This window comes from Canis lupus, chromosome 8 (assembly GCF_011100685.1).
Source record: "Canis lupus familiaris isolate Mischka breed German Shepherd chromosome 8, alternate assembly UU_Cfam_GSD_1.0, whole genome shotgun sequence".
Lineage (NCBI taxonomy): Eukaryota > Metazoa > Chordata > Mammalia > Carnivora > Canidae > Canis > Canis lupus.
Genome location: NC_049229.1, coordinates 18,921,514 through 18,938,892, shown reverse-complemented (window position 1 = coordinate 18,938,892; position 17,379 = coordinate 18,921,514).

Below are 17,379 nucleotides of genomic sequence, written 5' to 3'. Positions count from 1 at the left end.
AGGCAATCTAACCCACAAAAGAAGTGAAGGAAATCATTAGGGTGAGGGTTAAGGAGAATACCTAAATGACAGCTGTGCAGCAGACCTCTAGAGCAACATGTCCATGTTGAAGCAGGTCAGAAGCTACAGTAGACATAACTTCAAGAGGCTAAAATTGGTACATACATGCACTCATTGGTTTAAAAAATTCCAGAAAGATCATGCTTTGCACATGTCTTTCCATACCATTGAAAAGATTTTCAAAGACAATTTTATTTTTTCTCTTTTTTTCAAGTTATATTGAGGTATAATTGGTATAGAAGAAACTCAATATAATTAATGTATACAATTTGGTGAACTTGGACATACATATATACTTGCGATACCATGACCACAATCAAGGTAATAAACATATCCATTACCACCAAAAAATTGATGGAATGCATGATAAAGTTTAATATGTTGAGAAGAAATATACAATTAGGGCATGGTTGGAGAAGAATCAACTACCAAAATGGAGAAAACAAAACTACCAACAAAACAACAATAAAGAATTTATTAATCTAAGGGTAAATAAAAAGATTCAAAGGAACAAAAGGTAATCATAATATAATGTATTATTAACTGTAGATTACATTTATCTAGTATAACAATGAAATTACTTAGTATCAATTTACTTAGAAATATTTATATGCATGATATGCTGTATATATAAGGAATATGGGGAACGGGATATGTACACATGGAAAATGGTGGATGGCCAGAGGCAGAAAGTTAGCTAAATACTCATTTCCCAAGATGGACAGTCCACAGCTAGCAGCAAAGGCTAAAAACTTAAGAAATGCAGTAAAGGCATATTTTTTAAATATATGAGCATAAAAACTGAAATAAGCCACTTGAAGAATTTAGTTTATTGGGTTTCTAGGAATAGAGAAATGGTACCTGATGTTGAGGAAAAAGGTGAGCTAGAGAATACAGTGACCTCTAGAATACAGTTAATTCTGACATTCTGAGTAACTTTCCAACTAAGATGCTTCTTTCATCTATGACATCCCACGCTAAGTTAAGGTAAAGCCTTTACAAATGAGCTTCCTAAAAATAAATCTGTTGTGCCCAAGATTGCGAATCCGAGAAACCACCAAGGAGCCGACACCAATGCAAACACATGAGGGTTTATTTACAAGCTCAAGCTTGGGTCCAAGTATACCTGACACAGTGGAGCAGGGACTTGGACCCCGAGGTGGGTTGCAGCTTAGTTTTATGGGCTGGTCTAGGGGACCTCCAGAAGGGGTGGAGGAATTTCTCAAGTTCTGTTTACATTCTGATATGGGGCTTTCAAGGGCATTGAGCTCTGTTCTCATTCTGATATGGGACTTTCTGCCACTGGCGTTGAGCTCTGTTCTCATTCTAATATGGGGCTTTCTAGAACTTAAGCTGTAAGCTTTGTAGCTTTGGTTTTTTTTTTTTTTTTTTTTTTTTTTTTTTTTTCCTGTAACTGAAGTAATGTAAATTTCAGCTCTTATTCACAGGGGCCTGGGATGGCTGTACTTGTGCTAACTTAAAGTGGAATAGCCTTAATTTTCTTGGCCTCCACAATCCACCCATAAAGGGTCACTTGATCTTTGACAAGGTGCCACAAAACAATGAGGAAAGGATAATCTCTTCAACAAATGATGCTGGGAAAACCAGCTATCCACATGCAAAAGAAAGAAATTGAACTCCATCTTACACAATACGCAAAAATCAACTCAATAGTGATTAAAGACTTGAAGTGTAAAACTGAAACTGTAAAACCCCTGGAATAAAACAGGGGAAAAACTTGGTATTGGCAATGAATTCATGGACATGACATCAAAAGCACAGATAACAAAAACAAAAATAAGCAAATGGAGTTTCATCAATCTAAAAGTTCTTTGCAGCAAAGAAAGCAATCAACAGAGCAAAAAAGTAATGTATGAAATGGGACAAAATGTTTGCAAATCCTATATCCAATAAAGTGTTAATTTCCAAAATATGTAAGGAACTCGTACAACTCATTAGCAAATAAAAACTAATAATTTCGATTTAAAAATGGTCTAAAGACTTGAATAGACATTTCTCCAAAAAAGATACACAAATGGCTCAATATCATTAATCATTAGGGAAATTACAAATCAAAACCACAATCAGATACCACTTCACATCTTTTAGAATGACTATTATCAAAACAAACAAACAAAAGTCCGGAAGAATTGGCAAAGATGTGGAGAAATTGGAATCCTTGTGTACACTATTGGTGGGAATCCAAAATGGTGCAGCTTTTTTCTATGGAAAGAAGTATGGAGATTTCTCAAAAAATTAAATATAGAACTACCATACGATCCAGCAATTCCCCTTCTGGGTATTTACTCAAAAGAATTGAAGTCAGGATTTCAAGAGATATTAACACTTCAATATTCATTGTAGTGTTATTCACAATAGCTGGGCTATAGAAACAACCTAAATGGCCATCAATGGATGAATGGATTTTTAAAAATAGGATATAAAAAAAATAAAAATAAAAAATAAATAAAAAATAAAAAAATAAAAATAGGATATAGACATATTCTGGAATATTACTGAAACATAAAAACAAAGGAAATTCTGTCATTTTGACAGCATGGATGAACTTGGAGGCCATTATGCTAAGTGAAATAGCCAATCAAAAGGGAAAGATACTGCATGATTCTACTTACATCAAGTATAGAAGATAAACTCATAGAAAGGGAAAATACAATGGGAGTTTCTAGGGGCCTGAGGTGGGGAAGAAATGGGGAGTTACTAATTAACATGTATAAAATTTCAGTTATACAAGATAAATAAATTCTAGAGATCCTGATGTACAACTTTGTGCCTGATAGCCGTACTGTATTTTCCACTTAAAAATCTGTTGAGAGTATCTATCTAATGTTGTAGTCTTACCACAGTTCTGAAAAAAGGTGCGATTTTAGAATCATTTTCTCAGTACGTGGCTCATAAGTGCAAGTATTATACCAATGAGAAACCTGAGCTCTTCCTCTTTTGTGTAAGAGACCATTTTCTGAGGAATCACCCTCTTTTTGCACATGGTGTCAGAGGCTACACATTCTGGAAATAGTTGGACAGAGTCAGAGCAGGTTTGGGCTAGGGTTCCAACTGCATCCTTCAATTCAAAACCACTTGAGTAACAGTATATGATGACAGAATCAAGACCTTTTTACTCTATTCTGTGTGAGCGAAATTTGGATGAGGAATAATGTTACCTCAAGAAAGCACAACATCATTTGCCACAGGGAATTAGATAGAATCTTCCACATATACCTAACTTCTGGATGTTAGGTAGTTCTACCTAACTGCAGCTCTGAGAGGAGAACAAATTTATAAGCAAGTAAAGACAGAACAGGAGCAAGTGTCTTTTACCTCTCAGACAATTGCGAAATGCCAGTTAAGGCTATTTCCTCAGTTTAATCTGAGAAATTAGTTCAAAACAGTTCCACATTTCAAGATAAAATCAATGAAAGAAGATCCCAAATGTAAAATATAATGGTCCTGTAAAATTATAAGTTAAAATTGTATACATACAATCAGGGGAAAATTTTACCCATTTTGTAATGACATTCAGATTTGCCTTAGATTTCTGTTTTCTTTTTAGCAATAAATGCCAGAAGTCAGCACGGTATCAAGTAATGGAGTTAGGGATGATAATGATTTACTATGGGTTCACTACGTGTCCAACACAGTTTATCCATAGCAAAGTCTTTATCGGCAAGAACTAGTGTTATCTTTCTTTAAAAAGTGAGGGAATTGAGGCACAAGGGAATTACAATTATTATCTAAGGCTGGATCACATGAAGTGGTTGACATAGGAATTATAGCTGGGACTTCAGGCTTTATAGCAAAACTGCTGTGCTGTGCTGTGTTCCTTCTTCTAAAATGCAGGATGAAATGATTTTAATATTTGCATAAGGAAAAGCAAAAAATAAGAAGTTTTAAAACATGCATAAATTCAGAAAAAAAATCATCTACTTATCTAAGTCAAAATGAAAACAAAGATTAGGATGTAAGAATAAGAAATGTGGGATATAAAATAATTGATTGGAATCATTTAAACTAGTCATGCAAAAATGCAATATTATATAAAAATCTATGAATTGAAGAGTAATACTCTGCATCTAAAACCCAGCTTATTTTAATGCAAATCAGAAAGTGTAGGAAGTGTGGTTCCATATTAAATAAAGTTAGCAAAAATTTTTGTCTTACAAAGAGGAAATTTCATAAAATTATATTAATCTCAAAATTTGGTAGAGAATTACATTCAAGGAAAGAGATATATTTCCAGAGAAAGGAGAATATTACTGAAAATTTCAGAAGAGCTTATCTAAAATGTAATATATTTTAAAATAGCAATATGCTATAAATTAGAGCAATATATTAATAATGCTAATTAGAGCAATATATTAACAAATGATAATAAATGATATTAATAAATGATAAATATTGAGATAGCATCTCAATCTATTAAACATATGAATTTCATGTCAATGGTCAAAAGATGAAAATTTCCATCTGGTTTGTTGCATTACTATTAGAATCTTTGCCAAAAATGGTTTGAGGCATATTTATCGCACAGAAAGGAACCATAAACATGGCAATGATAAATTACGTAACCAGAAGGAGAAAACAATAAAAGAAAATAATGTACAAACACTCTCATACTCTGATGTTTGTCATTAGTTTCTAGAGAATATCAGTAATCACTTTTTTTAGTAACTATCAACATTTTCTTTGTTAGTATATTGTGTGTTGTGCGGTAACCATTGTCTAATGGAAAGTCTGCATCATTTGGTCAGTTGTGATTAAAACTGAAAAAATGAATAAGTCATTTATTTCATTATAGAATGAAAATTATACAGAATTCATAAGTACTTTCTCAGTGTATTTAATCTCTTCTAAAAAATGGAAGAGATACAGATTATATTGCTACACATACTATTGTTATGCTTTCGAATTAACAAAGGCGATTTTTTTATTACTATTCCACGGTGTTTCTTGCTGTCACTTACATACGCGATCCAGGAAACAGCACAACATTTATTACCTTTTTCATGAAGGAAATGGAAGATATTCATTAGTTCTGGTTAAACAATCCAATTCTTTCTGTCAACGTGCCAAGACAAGGTCTCTTAGATTCATGGTAACAAATCCTATAAAAAAGGAAATCTGAAAGGTAATTAAGAAGGCCCAAGGAGCAATTGGATCTTATCTAAGAACCTCAAAAAGTGACATAGCACATAATACTAAGGAAATGGCAGAACTAATCAATTTGTCAGTCTTTCCCTTCTGTCTTGTGCTGCCTTTCATGTTGTGAGTGGAAGAACAACTGTGGAGAGTGCATTGTGTGCTCATCATTACGCCACTTTACATTATAATTCCCTTGAGATTGATTTACTTCCACCTGGGACATTCATTTTCTGTCTCAGACACCCATACTTATGTAAGTAGCTAAGAATGTACAACATGTCTATTTAAACTTTTAGTAATATGAGTGTTTAGCTTTGTACTTTGAAATCTGCCCTCTACAGAACATAGCTTCTATTCCTACTTTAAGAAGCTAGCCAGAAAAAAAAAAAAAAAAAAAGAAGCTAGCCAGAGTCTACATCTCTACTTTGTAGCTATTGTTTAATGCAAACTCTTTTAATGCATGAATATTGAATATTTTCAGTTACAGAAAGATAATTTAGACAATCAAATGCTTTGCCAAAAACATGTCATTTGTTTTTAATAGTCTCCTATTTGCATACCATCAAAATCATTTCACATTATAAAACACCAGCTTAATGTACTGAAACCCTGCATGGTAATATAAAAGGCCTTAAAGAAAGGAATAAAATATTGATCAGTTTATAATTTGTTTCTTGATCTACTTTTGTGAATACACCTGCCAGGAGACAGATGTAAAATGATTCTAGAAGAGTAATACAGAACAATAGAAACTAGTAATTGACTTTAATATATGGCAAAAGTATAAACTTAACTATGATTACCATTTGAGTCAAAAGGTGCTATTATGAACTATGACATCTACAAAAATGTAATTATTCTAAAAGATTATGTATGTTTCAATGTGAAGAACTTTCCATTACTAAGGTGTTAAGGATTTCTACCCTTCTTGAAGCTTCCTTTCTTCAACTGTTGAGCTAATGAAACAAAATTTTATTCAGAGCCTGTCTGATACAGTATACTCAGGGTCAAGTAGTAGGAGACAATGCTGAACGGGAGACTCTTTTTCTTCATTGAAAAGGCTCTAAAGTCAGATCTGCACTTAGTTTTGGCAGTCAGTGGCTTCACCCAAAGAGTGGCATGTGTTATTTGTCCAAGTTGTGTGTTCTGAGTTCAGCAGTCTTCTACAGATTAAACTACCACACATTCTGTCTTCGTTTTCTACCACCAGTTCTTTCAGGTGCAAAGCCCTGCCTGGTGTTCCTTTTCTCTACACAAGGGAACTCTTCAGAACATAACTAGTTTTTCTGAACAGAAATGAGTGACTTAGATTAAATGACAAAGGCTTAAATATGTTTGCTTGTAAGATCTAATTATTTTTCTATGGTAATTTTACTGAAGTTCAATTTTTACTGAATGCTTTGTATGTATGAGGATCTAGTCTAGGTGCTAGTAGTTCAATGAAAAATAAGACATGCTGTCAGTGAGTTGATGCCACCTCTGGGTTATCTCAGAAAGAAACTAGTCTTCAAGGAAACAGCATGTCTAAAATTCAATGTAACAGTCAGGTAATAGACTCACATTTTGTCTTCATAAAATCATGTGTACTTCATTATTTCCAAGTAGAGTTTGGTCTATAAAATCTATAGCATATATACTTAAATATCAAATTTATTTTTCATGTCTGATATTTATTTGCTGACTTAGTGATGTTAACATAAAATGATGTTTTATTTTTATTTGCTCCTGATGGAACTCATGTGGCTCTTTTTAAAAATTCATTTGGGAATGATTCACACACAAACTTGATGAAGCAGCATATTCTTTGCCATGTTTGTCTTCTTAATTATAGAGGGAACTGTTCCGTATAACAATTCTGAATGGCTAGTATTAATGTGAGTATGGCTTTCCAAAGCAGTGTCTCCTGACAGGTTATCACTCATGTGGCTTGATTTGCATGATCAACAACCAAGTGGAATTGGAAGGCAAGCAAAGTATGGCTAATATATCATGAGCTTGATTTACAAAATTTCCACAGGCAAGTCTGTGTGCTGGACATCAAATTAGGAACATGGGTAAGATGTAATTTACAATTGCTTTTAGGCAATGTAGAGATAAAATGCTTAATTATTTATTAATGAAGCCCTAATTAATCTTCTGAAATGCTTTTGTGTGGATGAGAAACAAGGCTTTATCTTAAAAGGCAAAATATCAAGTAATTAGCAATATAAAAATTGTACTCTCTTGCAAATTCGCGTGAGCTTCTAATGTCCTCAGTCTCTAGTACTAATGCGGATATCTAATGCATGAATTATATAATCTCCTTCAGTAACATAATTGATTTAGAATTTAGTAATAAGGATGCAGGTTGTATGACTTAATTACTTAAAAATAATTCTTAGGGGATGCCTGGGTGGCTCAGCAGTTGAGCGTCTGCCTTTGGCTCTGGGAGTGACCCCAGGTCCGGGGATCAAGTCCCACATCAGGATCCCTCCATGGAGCTTGCTTCTCTCTCTGCCTGTGTCTCTGCCTCTCTCTCTCTCTCTAATGAATAAATAAATCTTAAAAAAAAAATAATTATTAGTCCTCCATTTGCTTTATATATATATATTTACTTTACAAAATATTCATATAAAATATGAATCTATATATAAGTATACATGTAGCCGTAAGTATATAAATTTTACATACATTTTAATTAAGGTTGGTCACATTATATTTTAATTAGATATGACACTGGATAAATTTCTGCTATCATTTCTATCTTAAATAATGGTATTCATCATGGAAAAATATCAGAATAAACAGATTGATATGTGATTATGGAGAAACAAAATTATCATTAATAAAAATTATATCACTTCCTTGATTTTCTTAAAATTTCCTTGATTTAATAAATAAATAGAATGCCAAATATTAAATTAGCAAATGTTCATTTAAGATCCATCTTTTCAATTACATTTCTATATATGAATAATGAAATAGCAGGAAGAGAAATTGAGAAAACAATCCCATTTACAATGGCACCAAAAAGAATAAAATATCTATAAATAAACTTAACCAAGGAGGTGGAAGATCTGTACTCTGAAAACTATAAAGCATTAATGAAAGAAATTGAAGATAATACAAATAAATGGGAATGAAGATAATACATTCCATAGTCATGGGCTGAAAGAGATAATATTGTCAAAATGGCCATACTACCCAAAGCAATCTACAGATTCAATGCAAGCCCTATCAAAACACCAACCAGGGATCCCTGGGTGGCGTAGCGGTTTGGCGCCTGCCTTTGGCCCAGGGCGCGATCCTGGAGACCCGGGATCGAATCCCACGTCGGGCTCCCGGTGCATGGAGCCTGCTTCTCCCTCTGCCTGTGTCTCTGCGCCTCTCTCTCTCTCTCTCTCTGTGGCTATCATAAATAAATAAAAATTTAAAAAAAAATGTATAAGTATAAAAATATATACAAATATTTAAAACATAAAGTACCAGGTATTCTTTACCATTATGAGGACCTGATCACATTTTCTAATCTCATTGTATTTCAGATTCCTCACTCATAAAATGAGAAAAGTAGCACTTTTATGTGTGGTGTTGGAGGATGAATGAGGCATAAAACACAGAAAAGGTCAAAGTAGGGCCTGTCATATAGTATGAGCAGAATAGATTTTAGTTATGCCAACAGTGGTAGCTCTTGATTCTGAAAAACAATACATAGCACTGCTTTCAGTGATGAATATATGTTTTTATGCCCATTGGGATGGATGAAATGCTAAAAAATTTCTCTAAAAATATTGCAACGATGCGTCAGAATTATATCTGAAAGTTGAAGTAAAAAAGATGGAAAAAATAAAAAAAGAACCCTGGTGGTGGGGGTTAGGGGAATGAGGAAGAAGGTAATATAATGAGGCAGTAAAATGCATTACTTTCTAACTGTCTAAAGATGATTGAACTAGGTGATCAGTTGACCAGGAAATCCTAACTTCCCAGTAGGAGTTTTTGACTTCATTAAATTTTATCAGAATACCAATTATGTCCATAAAGGGCTGAGTTACATGATGCATTTTACATGATGCAAAAATGTTCTGAACCAAAGAGGTTTAGGGCATGTTTTTTTTTTTTTTTTTTTTTTTTTTTTTTTTTATGCAGTTCCAGTAAAGAAACATCTGTTTAGTTGTGGTTTTGTGAGCAAATTATTAATTGGATTTGTTGCTTATTTGATTGCTTTTAAAATTCCATATAGATGTTGAAAATCAACCACAGGCTCATTTATACAATAAACAATTACCAGTAATATCCTATACACATCAATGTGATTTCTTTAAATAAATTTCCTACTTTAGGAAAAAAATTCCAAACGAAATTCCATTATGATTCAATTTCTATGGTGGATATTTCACTTAGTCATCACACCTGGAATTTTGTATTTTGTATGCTTGAATTTATTTGCCTTGTTTGTTTGTTTTCTCCCACTCTCCTCTCTCTGTGTAAGTACAAAAGCATTATTTAACACACTTAAAACTCCTGGTTTGGTTCTAACATAAGTGATGAGTATAAATGAAGGTGAGAGAATTGACTTTTGTCAGGATAATTCCCAAAAATAAGAAAACAGAGGTATATTTTTGATTACTTCTATTTTCCCAGAAATAATAATGTTTTACCACCCTATTAACTTCTATGTTTAGAGGACAGAGATTAAGCATACAATGCTTCCTCTCAGGCTTTTCCCACACATCTATTCATGGGAGGTTGCATTACTAGAACTGGGAGTGAATTAAACCACAGAGTAAATACTGGACAAAAATTCTGGTTCTGGTGGGACATTTTAGGCACATATATGACCACATATGAAGGGTTGATCATATTCCATAGTAGCAGCTTGTCATATTCAATAAAATGGAATATATTCATAGTTGTGACATTATCCACAGACTTTTAAAAAATTATATCCAAATACAAAGGAAGACTAATTCCTGTTGAAGCTATAAACACAACAACATTTCATTGAAGAATAAATGAACCAGTAAAGGTACCTCAAATAATATTTGTACCATTTATGTGGGGAATAAAGTCATTATTTTTACACAATAATTTGAGGCCCTGTCTGAGTCACTACCTAGGAATATGTTTGTTTTCAAATGTGACATGGTTAAAAATAGTAAAATTTAACATCATGTCTTTTTTTATCAAGATAGTTATGATTTTTCTAAGCTTGATCAAAGGAGTAAGACAGTCCCCTGAATTCCAATCATCACCAGCATCATGCTTCAGTCTCCTGAAAAACATTTGCTTGTGTTAGCAATTTATCACTTTAAACCTTATTGTAGGATAATTTCCTTTCATATGATCTCACCCAGGGGAATCTGTGTATTTTCTTGATTCAAGGTTGGGATTATTCTGAGAAATTTAATCCTTGACTTCCTAAAGGTGGATCACCTGAGATCCAGGTATTACTTCCTAAGTGGATTTTGAAATGCCTGTTTCAACAATAAACTAATTTTAAAAGGGAATATTAAACAGCCAATAGATGAAGTACTTTAAGTTACTGACTGCTTAGCATGTTTTTTTTGAGAGTGTTCATTCTAGGCTGCTTAGTATACCTCAAGAAAAGGAGGGTTAATTAAAATAAAGTAAATAGGGAACAAAGGGAAGTGGGCTTTATTAAGCACTAGAAAATAGAACATTAGAAATAGTGATAAGAATATTTATATATTTATAAATAAGCATAAGTCAAATTTCCCTCAGGTTTTCATCTAGGCCCATGTAATAAGTTTTGCTTTGTTGGTTAGGATGAGCAGAGCAATCCATTTCTCAAAGTCATAGGTTTCTAATCAAAATATTTCTAGACAACCTGGGTCTTTTAGATGTGTATATCATTGCGATGCCAGCTTACTCTGGAAGCATTTTCTCCAAAATTATCCTCTGCAATACCAACAATTGAGTGTACCTCATAAACTTCTTTCAGGAATTCAATCTTTGGCCTATAGAGAAGGAGATTTCATGTAAATGCTGAGACTGAATATCTCAGATTAATTTATGTCAGCATTTAAAAATCAAAATTTAAAAAAAATAAATTTAGAGGAGATGAATCTCTTGGGAGTATAGTATATAAGTGCATCTGCTTATATATAAGAAGTTTATAACAGATGATGACTAGTGAGGAATAGAATGTGCTAAAAGTAGTTACAAAGATTTTTCTGTAATTTTCAGCAAAAGATATCTCAGATATTCTAGGGTGTGACCTGATATTTTCAGATGCAAAATCAATTTGACTTCACAAATTGATGTTATTTGCAAGCCTGCTACACATTTGTGTCACAGAAATATAGATAATCAAATAAATTCTGTTTTTGCATCATACCTGTTAAAATATATATTATATTGCATGTTACATTTGTGAGGGCATTTCTTTAAAGAGTAGAAAAGTGCTAAATCTAAATTCTCAAATTTCACATGTGTGATAATTAAAATATTTTTCCTTATTCTGAATTCTGGCTTTGTACCCACATTTTTAAAATTTATTTATTTATTTATTTATTTATTTATTTATTTATTTATTTATTTATTTATGTTTGCCAGGCACAATAGAACACACATCATGATATAATCACTGGCTTTGTTGCAATTTCACGAGCTGGGGATTGATTCACCATACCTTGCTCCACTTTCCACAAATTAGCTATGGCTGTTTGAATTCTTGAATTAACTTAAAGAAAATAAACCTGCATCTTACACATAAAAGCTCCAGCTGGAAGTCATAGTAGCGAAGTCAACGGTTATCTCCTGCCAAACTCCAATAAAACCAACCTCAGGGGTATCCCTGGGTGGCCCCGTGGTTTGACACCTACCTTTGGCCCAGGGCATGACCCTGGAGTCCCAGGATTGAGTCCCACATTGGGCTCCCTGCATGGAGCCTGCTTCTCCCTCTGCCTATGTTTCTGTCTTTGTCTCTCTCATGAATAAATAAATAAAATCTTAGAAAGGACCAACCTCAGGATAAGAAAAACAAAAAGCATATACTTCCATGAGAATATGCCAAAGTAATCTTTTCGTTTTATTCTCTTCCAACATTATACAACCAGCACCAATTTACACTGGGCACTTTGCCTTGGCAAAGATATTTGCTTTGAAAGGATCCTTTTAGCTTCTTTCTGTGAGCTCCTGAATTTAGGTCATGCCATAAATTATTACTCAGTGGTCCAGGCTTTACTAGTTATTTGGAGACCAAATGTAGCAGTTGGGTCCCTAGGACATGTCTGGGATGGTACATCAACTATGAAAGTTGTAGTATAACATCCTAAGACCCAGAGAGGCTCTGTTTGAGACTACTTGGAAATGAAAAGTCTTAGAGAATAAAGTAGGGTTTGGCCCTTGATCTCTATAATATAAGCAGAGAGTCAAGGCTATTATACCAATTTCAATCACAGCCATTCTAAAAAGAATATGCAATGCTTACCACCCCATACCAGTTCCTTGAACTGCAAGGAACAGAAAGTCTGTGTTTAATGAATTGTTGCAATTTTATAATTAATTACTATTAATATGTGCAATTTACTTAGTATTTATTATATGCTAAACACTGTGCAAGGCTTTACAACTACATAATTTCTAACTAACTCTATTCTGATGGTTAATTTTATGTGTCAACTTAACTGGGCCATGGGTGTCCTGATATTTGGTTAAACATTATTCTGGATATTACTGTGAAATGTCTGGATGAAATTAACATTTAAACTGATAGACTGACTAAAGTGGATTTCCATCCATAAAGTGTGGACCTCAGGTGAAGGCCTGAATAAAGCAAAAAGGTTGACTTTCCCTCGAGTTTAGACGGAATTCCTCATGCCTGACTGCCCTTTTAGGTAGGGCATCTTTTTTTTTTTTCTTACCTTCAGACTCAAACTGAAACATCAGTTCCTTTTTAGTCTCAAGACTACCAGGCTTCAGACTGGAACTATATCATCTACTCTCTTGGGTCTCCAGTGTGCCAACCGCAGATCTTTGGACTTGACAGCCTCCATAATTACATAAGCCAATTCCTTATAATAAATGTCTTTATATATGTGTCTATATACATATCCTATTGGTTCTGCTTCTCTGGACACCCCTGACTAGTACATTCACAAATCTCTAAACTCTCCCTAGTACTCTCACAAACCTCTAAATTTTTATTTAGAGATTAAATAACAAAAATTTTGTTTGTTATTGTTGTTAATTGTTATTGTTGTTGTTATGCTGATTTTTTCTTTAAAGAAATTTTTTGGTATTGTTTGTTTTCCACAATCAAAAATACTGTGAATCTTAAATTACTTGCCCAAGTGCACAGTTACAAAGAAACTTTGTTGAACTATACAAACATAGGCAATTATTGCACAATATAATCTCAAAGGAAATTTTCTAGGACATTTCATTTGCATTAAATTCCTTAGTTTTTCATGTTATTACAGATTTTTAAAAATTACTGTGGACTCCATCTTAAATAAGGCTCTAATTTAGCTAATATTTTTTCAGAAACTCATCATTAAAATATAGGTTGGATTCTCATATTTCTTGCTGATTATGAAGTTTTTAGATTGCCTGTATGTCACATAAACATATTAATGAATAATATAAAATTAAATTGACATATTTTAATTCAGTGTGAGATATATATACATATACATATACATGTATTTTGTATTTTGAGAGTTGAAAAAAAGATGGAAATGAAATTCATGAATGCATTTGTATAACTATAGTTTAATTAATCTGCAAAGTCAAGTAGCAAAAGGACTTCTTGTCATGCACAAGAACATTTGTAAGACTAGAGAATAATGCCATGAGGGAATATCAACTCTGTGCCTGAAGGAAAGAAAAATGTTATGCTCATTTCCTAGGCATATAAATGTAAGTCAATATTGTGAATTTATTCATCTTTTTTCTATTCACATTCAGTATGAAAAATTTTCTGAAATACAAATGTCATGTTTAAACATTTCATGTTTTCAGAGACACTGTCAAAGTGACACAGATAGATACCACAAAGTTGGTATCATTTTGTTTGCTTAGTAACCAGTGACAGAAAAGTTGGATCTGTGGTTAAGTTAAAAATAATAATAAAACAGCGCTCGCTTTCCATACTGTGAAATATGCATCTTAAATTAAAATTCCCCAAATCTCAATATAGCTACTGAATATAATTATTTCACTAATATGTTACTCTATTGTTACCAACATATCTCTGGATAACAAACATATCCAACACCTCTAAGAATCCCCTTGCTGTTCTTCCTTTGTGTGTGTGTGTCAGGACACCATATTGCTAACTATAGGAACTCCTGCAACTGAATAGCAAAACAAAACAAAACAAAACAAAAAAGAATCTGATTAAAAAGTGGGCAACAGATCAACATTTTTGAATAGACATTTCCCTAAGAAGAGCTACAAAGATGCAACAGGTACATGAGAAGGTGTTCAACATCTCTAACCAGAGAAATGTAAATCAAAACCACTATGAAGTAGATGCACTTATACAGTAGGAATTTGGAGCTCAATTAAGCTCATGGTTTTTCAACATTATGCACATGGCAAAGCACTGGGATCTAAGACTCAAGAGAGCAAAGGGAAAAGGTGAGGAAATGGTGTTTTTTGAGCTCATTAAAGCTGTAGCTGCAACTGCAACAGAGTCGTGGTGGTTGGTCTTCATTTGATATCCAAGTATAAGGAATAAACAATTTCTAGAATGAAAGTGCAACATGAGATTAATTTCCTTCTGTTTCAGCTATATCAACTCTATCAAAATAAATTAAGCTTGAATATTTATTCATCTTCATAATTGTTTTTGAGATTAACTATTTTATTTTATTTGTAATGCCCTTCTATGAGAATACTGAATCCATTTTAAAATTATAAACATATAGAGAGAATAAATCATTGAGACTTGATACTCAGAGCCTCCTTTGAGTAATAACTTGCAATTTCAATTTTACACAGTAAATCTTTATAATCTTGAAGTAGTGTTCTTTACTTAATCTAACAACATGCAAAATCATTCATTCATTTGCTCAGATTAAGTCACATAATGCAGGCTAAAGAAAAAAAAAGAGAGAGAGAGGTCTCAATTAAAAATGTAAATGTATCTTCCTTTCCTACCACTCAGATTAGACTATCATCAGTGGCCTATCATTGCTTACATAATAGTCATAGAGGTTGCTGTTTTCTTACCTGATTTCTAGGTCTTACAAATGTATTGCATGTGACAATTTTACTTATAAATAAATGGAAATAGCACAGCAACAAAGTCACTGAAAAAAACATGTCAAGATCACAAACAAATATCTTTTATTTCTATTTTAGCATATAAGAAAACATTGTGGGATCCCTGGGTGGCGCAGGGGTTTGGCGCCTGCCTTTGGCCCAGGGCGCGATCCCAGAGACCCGGGATCGAATCCCACGTCGGGCTCTCGGTGCATGGAGCCTGCTTCTCCCTCTGCCTGTGTCTCTGCCTCTCTCTCTCTCTCTCTCTGTGTGACTATCATAAATAATTAAAGAAAAAAAAATTAAAAAAAAAAAAGAAAACATTGTAAAACTCATAGTTGGAAAGCTTTTCTATGGATAGTCTTTTAAGAGAAAAAAAGGGGGATCCCTGGGTGGCGCAGCGGTTTGGCGCCTGCCTTTGGCCCAGGGCGCGATCCTGGAGACCCAGGATCGAATCCCACGTCAGGCTCCCGGTGCATGGAGCCTGCTTCTCCCTCTGCCTGTGTCTCTGCCTCTCTCTCTCTCTCACTGTGTGCCTATCATAAAAAAAAAAAAAAAAAAAAAAAAAAATTAAGAGAAAAAAAGGAGAGAAAATATGTCCAAACTACTTTGCAGAAAATTAGATGGTAAGCACATGCCTCTGTCAAGTTAATGAGCTGTCATCCTAAGGGACAGCCTTAGGAGATCATTCAACAGAAAAATTTAGGGGTACTAGCAATATCTATTGAAAGATATTAACAGAAGAGTTTATATAAGCCTTAGTTATCACTCTTTTAATAAGAGTTTTTATCAAACTGTGAGTAGAAAAACCAGTTTGTCTTTATCTTTTCCCAAAAGTACACTGTTATGTGACATCTGGCATTATTCTACTCCAAGTTCAGCTATTGTTCTTTATATTGCTTATATTGTTGGTTAATATACAATCATCTTAATGAATTAATTAAATAGGGAGAAAAAGTGAATATTTTTAAATATCTCCCCAAGACCAAAGTGAGTATTACTCCAAAGTTATTAATCACCCAAATAGGACAAGTGTTGTTGAGCATAAATGAAAAAAACAAATCTTTATCCTACTATGTTGATCTGCCAAAATGAGACAAGTTCCAACAGATATTCTGAGATTGAGCAAAAAAAATCTGAATAAATTACTTAAGTATCTGTTGTATGGTATATCCAACAATGGAACTACATGTATTGAACTATGTTTGATATTTTGTACTTAAATTGTTGTGCCCAAGATTGCGAATCAGAGAAACCACCAAGGAGCCAACACTGATGCAAACATATGAGGGTTTAGTTACAAGCTCGAGCTTGGGTCCAAGTATACCCGACACAGCAGAGCAGGGACTTGGACCCCGAGGTGGGTTTCAGCTTAGTTTTATGGGCTGGTCTAGGGGACCTCCAGAAGGGGTGGAGGAATTTCTCAAGTTCTGTTTACATTCTGATATGGGGCTTTCAAGGGCATTGAGCTCTGTTCTCATTCTGATATGGGGCTTCCTGCCCCTGGCTTGGGCTCTGTTCTCATTTTAATATGGGGCTTTCTAGTACTTAAGCTGTAAGCTGTCCTCCCCCCCCCCCCCCCCCGCGTGCCCCCCCCCCCAACTGAAGTAATGTAGATTTCAGCTCTTATTCACAGGGGCCTGGGATGGCTGTACTTGTGGTAATGCTGAACTTAAAGTGGAATGGCCTTAATTTTCTTCAGCCTCCACAAAATTACCATTGTTACTACAATAGTAACAATGAGTGGAGTTCATGGACTCTCCTCAAATTGTAATAGTCAAGGTAAAAATGCATTATGTGTAACTCAGTAGTTAGGAGCATAGCTTATGCCTTCAGCTTTTCTGCAAAATTACTGCTTATGTTTGTTTAAGTAATATACAAATGGATCAATCTAAATTTTGGTATACTTATTAGTAATATCAGACTAATATTAACTGCCACCCGGAGATT